Below are 9,287 nucleotides of genomic sequence, written 5' to 3' on the forward strand. Positions count from 1 at the left end.
CCTTTACATTCCTAATATTCAAATTGAATACTTTTGTTTACAATCACTACATTTGGAAGCAATATGGTATTCATCTCAGTAGATTTCCCTCCTACACAAAGAGATAGGTATCCCATGTTGAGGTGGCATTTTGGTCATGTGTTAGTAACTTGTGGTGTGTGTAAGGTCATTATGATGGGAGTCACATGATATATTCTTATGATGCATGTCATGAGAATCTTTATATTGAAGGAAAATCTCCAACTTATGCATCCAACATGGGGATATTGCTATAATAAGATATAGCAAATATAAGCATATGAGAATATGCAAATCAAAATTCCCTAACTCGAACTCAGCGAAGTCAACTGAACTCATCACTTGGCTACAACTCAACAAAATGAAACCCCCCCTCCCCCCCCCCTCTCTCTCTCTCTCTCACACACACACACACACACACACACACACACACACACACACACACACACACATGTATACATACATATAGATAAATAAATACATACGCATGTATGTATACATGTGTGTGTGTGTGTGTATCTATATGTACATGCATCTATCTATATATGTATATATGTATGTATGTATGTATGTATATATGTATGTATGTATGTATGTATATATGTATATGTATATGTATGCATATATGTATGTATGTGTATATATTATATAACTCGGGTCAAGTCATAAAAATTCATCAAGGTCTTCTCACCTTGGCTACCCAGACTACTTGTACAACTTGTAGAGAGTCATGGAAATTTGATGCAAATAATAGCCAAAGAACTTTTAGTAAACATGGGCATTAGAAATTGTGCCAATTTGGGGTCATGGTCTTCACACTTGTTTTTTTCTGTAAATCACTTGTAGTTTGTAATGCATGTATACATTGGTGCTTGAAGTTGTAGTTAGTATGCTTAATTTTGTAGTGTCATTATGTTGTTGAAATCACTCCAGAATTGTATGTTGGTGAAACTCATTTGATGGTTTGCTTTGAAAATGTATTATAATCTAATTAATTTTACTAAGTAAATAGCAGTTTTGTTCACATATGACTATGTTATACTATAGTATTAATTTTGTGTTTGTGTCTCTACTTTTTGTAATTGTTAAAAGATTTTGAATTTGCACAACACTCTTCTTAGAAAGAATAGTTTAGGAAGTTTTTATGCACACCTTGCTTCTTATCAGGTATAAATGATATGAGTTGTGTTGTTGAAAGAAACTTGTGGCTCACAATAAGTCAAATGTCTCTGATAGAAGGGAGTTATGAAATCTCTAGTCCAAATTCAATGGATACCCACTCAAGTCACCTATGTTGCAAGTCAGATGAAAGTAACACACAAAATAGACATAACAACCTTTATAAGAAATAATCTATGTACAAATAACTAGTTTGTTGTAATATTTTTCTAATTAGATTTAATAATAAATAAATAAATAAGTAATATATTTTTTTCAATAGATAATAATAATAATAAAGGATTAGATTATAGAGAGGATTAAATACTTTTAGCAGATTGGGAAGAAGTTAGCACAAGGTGAATGTGTACCAATTCAAAGCTACATTGCAGCTCCTGCCAAATGATATGTTCCAATTATTTATGATTTTATGTAATCAATCTAGGGTCCTTGACCTATTTCTGTAAAACATATTTGATGTTGTAAATTAGATGTTTTCACTGGGGTATGCCCCTTTTAAGCTGTAATAATAAAGGACGTTTTGTCTCGGGCTAGACTGGAGGTTTTCTTCTCCATTCTTTCCTACCAGTGCCCGTTTGCATGGAGATAACTGATGTACTTTTTCTATTTTATTAATAAAATAATCAAGGCCTTGGTCATTTAGCGATAAAAGCGATAAAAAAATAATAATAATAAAGGATTTAATAGATAAATAACAATATTAAATATAAAGGTAATTAAATGAATAATATAATTATAATATACTTGAAATCAATAATATTCAAAGTATGAAAATAAAATAAAATAATTTAATTAATTAATATTAATCAATAATCATTAATAATTAATTAAAATTTAAAAAATTAAAAAATTAAAAAACAAATAAAATATAAAATAATAAGATTGGAAAATAATACAATTAAACTTAGTTAGTTAATGAAGGGTCAAGAGGGATGAAATGAAAAGTTGTGACTCACTCAAACATGAGATGTAAAAAGGGAGAAGAGAACTTCATTTAGTTGGGCAGAAAATGAAGAAAAAGCGAGCATAGGAATTAATAAGGGTATTTAATTTGAGAGGTTGTGACTCTTTTGAAGGGGTAACAATAAAGAAATATTGTAACTCTTTTTAAGGCCAATAATGATGAAGGGTTGTGATTCTTTTAAATGGTGGTAATTATGAAAGGTTGTGACTCTTCCAAAGGGAAATGATAATGAAGTTCTGTGACTCTTTAAAGGAGTGGTAATTTTAAAAGGTTGTGACCATTACAAGGGTAAACATGATGAAGAGGTGCAAGTCTTCTCCACCTTAGAAGATATAAAGAAATAATGCTTCTTTTGCAAGACAAGGGAAATAAATGTGAGAAATAATATATCAGTCTCAAAGACAACAATTAAAAGTGACAACTTTACTCTAATGAAAGGAGGTTTCATTCCAGAACTAAAAGGAGGGCAACAATAAAAGATTATTAATCAAATTTTGAGAGCAAAGACAAAGTAAATATTGACCCTAAAAGGGGAAATCACAATAGTATTAGAGCAAGATCATGTCATCCTGTAGGGTAAATGATAAACAATAAATCATGAAATAAGGAAGTATAAAAGGAAATATTCACCATTCAATCACAAGAGAAAAGACTATCTCATCTTTCAATATTAGACAACCAAACAACATGAAGATTTGACAAGTCTCCATTTTTAAAAAAGAGACACATATCATTGCAACAATATCTAGTAAGAGAAATGCTAAAGAATGAAACAAAAGGAATTTTGTAATAAAAAAAATAGTGATTATTATGGAGCAACATCTTGAATTCAAAGTCAAAAGAGATAGTGTCAATATTTTAGATGTCTCAAGCTGCATTAGTATGATTTCCTTCTAAACAATGATTAGAATATAAGGATTTTTTATAGTTTGCAAAAAAGTACCTTTTTTTATAAAGGTAGTGGTAGCAATTAAAGAATAAATGTTTATCAGGATCAAAGGAAGAACAAAAATAAAAAAGGGTATGTGTTACATAAAGAAATATTTCTTCAATACACTAGTAGATGTTAGGAATGGTATATGAAAAATTCTATAAAGGAATCACGAGGAGTTCTATAACATATTGGAATAGAGTATTATTAAATTTGTGAAAGGAAGAATATGCCAATTTGAGGAAGTGAAGAAATAAATAAAATATATATAAGATATAATTATGAAACCATTGACGCATAGCAAAGAGACTTATGAAGTGAATTATAAAGCATATTTGAGAAAGGCCCTTAGAATGATTTATAGGAAGATTTTATAAAGAACTTATTAGCGTGGAAGATTGAAGTAAACAAGAGCTACATATAAAATCATTCAAGAAGAAGCAAACAAAAATGAAGCCATGAAAGTATAAGGAACGTATTGAGATCAATTAAAGAAGATATACATAAAAAATGTTCAATATTAAAAACAACAGGAAAAGATAGAAGATAAATCAGTCATGAAGCATTCGTATAATTACACTTAAAGAACATAAACCAATATAAAACATTCAGTACATATGTGAAGGAGACTTAAAGACAAATTATTAGTAGATTCTAATGGTCACAACGAAGCAAGAAGTAGAAGCATTGGACCGTCCATCAAGTATACCAACCCCTAAGTAGGGGCCAAGAGGTTGAATTACTAAATTTTCACTATGTGCTCTTGGGATTGATAGGAAAGGAGAAATATGGATAGAGATAGATAGGTCCTAAAGGGATATCCATAGAGGCTTGCAAAGAGATTAAATCTCTACCAAGAATTATAAAGATGTATAGTCCTAAAGGGATATCTATAGAGGCTTGGGAAGGGATAATGTCTCTCCCAAGGATTATAGAGATGGATAAATCCTAAAGGGATATACATAAAGGTTTCAGAATGGATAAAGTCTCTCCCAAGGAAGATAGATATGGATACATTCTAAAGGCATATCCATATAGGTATGGGATGAGGTAAAGTGTCTCGTGATGATTATAGAGATGGATATATCCTAAAGGAATATCCATAGGAGCTTGGGAAGAGATAAAGTCTCTCCTAAGGACTATAGAGATGGATACATCCTAAAGGGATATCCTTAAGGACTTGGAAAGATATAAAGTCTCTTCTAGGAATTAGAAAGGGTGAATGCTTCCTAAAAGAATAATCATAAGGTCTAAAAAGTGATAAAGTCTCACCCTAAAATTATAATGATTACTTATTAAGACTTATCATGGGACAAGGGAAATGCATTCCTAGGAGAAGGAGATACAACATTACATCAAGATACATTCCAAAAATGAAATATTCTTAGTATTTTTAATTGAATATTTTGTTAAGATTTGATAAGTCTATATTTATAAACATATCACAGTTCTAACTGCAAGTTATAATTTCCATTTCAGGGTTGTTGGATTGGATATTAGAGACACCACTCACACCAAAGGTTTGGCATGCTTAAGAACAAGCAATTTAGGAGGACAAACTTTAATATTCTTTCTAATTGAATTTAATAACAAATAAATAATTAAGTAATATATTTTTTAATAAATAATAATAAAGAAAAATATAATAGATAAATAACAATATAGAGATAATTAAATGAATAATATAGTTATTATATAGTTAAATCAATAATTTCAAAAGTATCAAAATAAAGTAAAATAAGTTATTTAATCAATAATAATTAATAATTAATAAATATAAATATAAATATAAAATTATAAAATTGGAATATAATACAACTAAACTTAGTAATGTTAATGAAGGGTCAAGATGTATGAAAGGAAAAGTTGTGACTGCCTCAAACATGAGATATAAAAACAGAGAAGAGAACTTCATTTGGTAGGGGGGACAGTAAGAAAAAAAGAACATAGAATTCATAAGGGTAGTAAATCTAAGAGGTTTTTAAAGGGACAACAGTAAAGAAATATTGTGACTCATTTGAAGGGTAATAATGATAAAGAGTTGTGACCCTTTTAAATGGTGGTGATTATGAAAGGTTGTGACTCTTCCAAAAGAAAACAACCATGAAGTTTTGTGGCTCTTTAAAGGAGAAGTAATTTTAAAAGGTTGTGACCATTACATGGGTAGACATGATGAAGAGGTGTAAATCTTCTCCACAACACACATCTCGTCTTTTATCTTGCAAATGGGAACCCCCTTCTTTTTTGTTTGTCTTGCATCTTTTACCTCCTTGATCTATCAAATCACAATATATTTTGAAAGACCTTGACAGTCAAGAGGCTCCAGGTCATGTCGAGTAGGTATGTGGGTTAGTGTCGTTAATTTAATTTTGTGTTGAGTTCCCAATTTTTGTCTAAGTGTTTTTTTTTTTTGCATCTTTCATTTTTCATTCCTAGAGCATGATGGTGATCCTTGGGATCCACTAGACCTAAAATTAGTTCATGATATAGAACATAATTAGGTTAATTTTCTTTGATTACTTTGTTGCTTTCAATAAAACACTACTGATAATTGCATTACATATGCAGATTCAACACACGCATCTTCAGAAGTTGAGGTTAAAGAAGTAGAAGGAATTCAAGTTCATGCCAATGTCAGACTATAATGAGGGCATAAATCATCAAAAAGATTTTTTTTTAAATACATAGAAGTGCTCCAAGACCCTATCTGAGAAAAACCTAGTAACTATTTTCAAATCTAAGAACTTTGACTTTTTGGTGATTTTCTCTCTTTGGGACCTTCCAAGGTCCCCAAGGTGCACAAATTGGCCTTAATCATTAGAAAAATGAGACGTAAATATATATAAGTGCTCAAAGACCTTGTCTGATCAAAACCTAGAAACTATTTTAAACTCTAGGAACTTCAATTTTTTGGTGATTTGTTCAACTTTGGACCTTGTAAGGTCCCAAGTCCCCATGAGTGCAAGGTGTACAAATGGGCATAAATCATTAAAAGAATGAGAAATAAATACATAGAAGTGCTCAAGGACCCCATCTAAGAAAAACCCAAAAATTGTTTTCAAGTCTGGGAACTTTGATTTTATATGATTTGCTTGCCTTGAGACCTTGCAAGGTCTCCAAGGTCCCCCATGTCCCCAAGCTGTGCAAATGGGCCTAAATAATCAAAAAATTGATAAATGAATACATATAAGTTCCCCAAAACCCCATTTGAGAAAAACACAAACCATTTTCAAATCTGAGAACTTTGATTTTTTTGTGATTTTCTCACCTTGGGACCTTGTAAGGTCCCCTATGTCCCCAAAGTGCGCAAAGTGTGAAAATGAGTCTAAATCATTAGACAAATTAGAAATGAATGCATAGAAATGCTCCAAGACCCCATCTAAGCAAAACCCATAAATCATTTTCAAACATAAGAACTTTTATTTTGGGGGGATTCACTCACCCTAGGACCTTGCAAGGTCCCCCATGTCCCCAAGGTGTGCAAATGGGCAAAAAATGTTAGAAAAATGAGAAATAAAGACATATAATTTCTGCTAGACCTCATTCTAGAAAAACTTAGAAACTATTTTCAAATGTGAGAACTTTGAGTTTTTGGTGATTTGCTCTCACCTTGGGACCTTGCAAGGTCCCCCATGTCCCCAAGGTACACAAGGTGTGTAAATGGGCCTAAATCATCAAAAAAATGACAAATGAATGCATAGAAGTCAAGACCCCATTCGAGAAAAACCTAAAAACCATTTTCAAATTTGGGAACTTTGATTTTTTGGTGATTTGATCACCTTGGGACCTTGCAATGTCCCCAAAGTCCCCCATGTTCCCAAGATGTGCAAGTGCATAAATGGGCCTAAATCATTATAAAAATAAGAAATAAATCTATAGAAGTAGTCCAAGACCCCATTTGAGCAAAACCCAGAAACAATTTTCAAATCTAGAAACTTTGAAATTTTGGTGATTTGCTCACCTTGGGACCTTACAAGCTCCCCATGTCCCCAAGGTGTGCAAGGTGTACAAATGGTCCTAAATCATTATAAAAATGAGAAATGAAGACATAGAATGTTCCAAGGCCCTGTCTAATAAAAACCTAAAAACCATTTTCAAATTTGGGAACTTTGATTTTTTGGTGATTTTCTCACCTTGGGACCTTGCAAGCTCCCCAAGGTGAGAAAAGTGTGAAAATGGGCTAAAATCATTAGGAAAATGAGAAATAAATCCATAGAAGTTCTCCAAGACCCTATCTAAGCAATACACAGAAGGTGAATTGTGTGCCTTTCATACGTCCCCAAGGTGTGCAAGTGCACAAGTACATAAATGCACAACATTGCACATCCAAAGGTCCCTAAGGTGTGTAAGGTGTGCAACTCCACATGTGCACAAGTGCCCAAGTCCGCATTTTGAAATTTTGGTGGAGGAATGAATTTTGTTTCCAAAGATGTGTAGGTGCAATGATTTCTGAGGACTTGTTGCTGCACTGATAGTTAATTGCCAGTTGCTATTTTTGAATGTTTTCATGCACTAGAAGCACATTTTTTGAAGTTTTGTAGTAGTTGACTAATACTTAAGCATGAAGGAAGATGAGCTTTTATTTCTAGAAGATCCTTAAGCTCTAGCTTACACTCAAAGATGTTTATCTTCTATCTTCTTTTATTGTTTTAAGTCATGTAAAGGCTCATGCACCAATTAATTAATAAAAACAAGTGTGTAGGCTTACTTAGTACAATATTAGGAGTTAGATTGTATATGATTTATTTATTTTTAATAGTTTTAGCATTCTTTTTGCATGAAAAGAAACCCTAGCTCCTAAATCCATATGAAGGAGAGGGATCACTATAAATACAAGGTTGTAATATGTATTCAAGATCAAAATTTTATGCAATAAGGTATGCTATTGATGCACGTGTGTAGTGATTCTTGACGGAATGTGTGTTCTTTTTGTGAATTAATGGTTCATAAATGTTGAAGGAGCTAATAGTCTTATTGTTTGTGTATGATCATGTGATTTTAGTATTCTAGGAGTTTGCCACGTATATGTTAGAGTAATAAAGTAATTTTCTTATTAATTAAATCATGTTGATTTAATTATTAAGTCACTTATTATCTCTAGTTTACTTAAGCTAAACTTTAGGCAATAATTAATTAATTATTATCATGCAACCTAGGCTTGTTACCTGTTAGGGTTTGGATCTCCTTTTATAAGCATTGATCTTTTTGTAATTTATTCATTCACTTTTTTACTATGGCAATTTATTTATTTTTCATCAAGAATGTCTCATCTATGGATCTAGCAATTTAAGCCTCAATAGCTTTTGCTTCTCTCTTTCTGTGATAGGTGTTTTCATGCAGGTGATTCTTGGGAGGTGTGGGGTTGATCTTTCATCAACTTCAACATGGTGTCAAAGCTCCAAATCTCATGCCCCTGTTCTATTTATGAGAGGTTTTTCTTGGCTTTCAAATTTATGCTATGTCTTTCAGAAGGTTTCATTTTTTAGAGTTATTTTATATTGATTCTAGAGGGGGCTGGGGATCACTGATTTTTGGGTCACTTTGAGCCCAAACAGACATCACCATTGAGCTCAAAGCACCCAAAAACCCTTATTTTCATATAACATTTGTCCAATTTGGACATAGTTGGAATCTGGGGCAAAATAATATAGCTTCTAGATTGGGCAAATTTCCCAAGATGATGACTTTTTTATTTTGGGTATGCACATCGATATTTTTGGAATGGAAATCAAGATTTTTAGTATGAAAATCAAGATTTTTTAGGCAGGCAATTTGAGATTTTTTGGTGTGCAAATCAATATTTTTGATACGTGTTCTAAATTTTTTTGACATGCAAATCAAGGCAGTTTTGGTACAAAACTAACATACTTATTGAGGTAATTTTTGGTGCTGTTGGACATGTTTTTTAGACATTTGGCATGGATCTCGAGGTAATAATTTTTTTGTTTTTCCCTTCAAGCACTTTTTTTGACCTACATGTGGTTTTTTGGCCATAACTTGCTCATGCAGACTCCTTTTTTCGTAAACAATATATCGTCAAAAAGTTGATTCTGAGCCCATCATGATGATCTAGTTTATTTATAATTTTGATGTTGTTTGGTTTTTAGTTTATGTAGTCAAAGCCATAGGTTATATTTTGCACTCTAGGGAGACATATCTTGAGAAATTCTATTTTTTAGATTCTGCTCCAGGTAC

Source organism: Cupressus sempervirens, chromosome 9 (genome assembly GCF_028749045.1).
Source record: "Cupressus sempervirens isolate cs-2001-9-10 chromosome 9, ASM2874904v1, whole genome shotgun sequence".
Classification (NCBI taxonomy): Eukaryota; Viridiplantae; Streptophyta; class Pinopsida; order Cupressales; family Cupressaceae; genus Cupressus; species Cupressus sempervirens.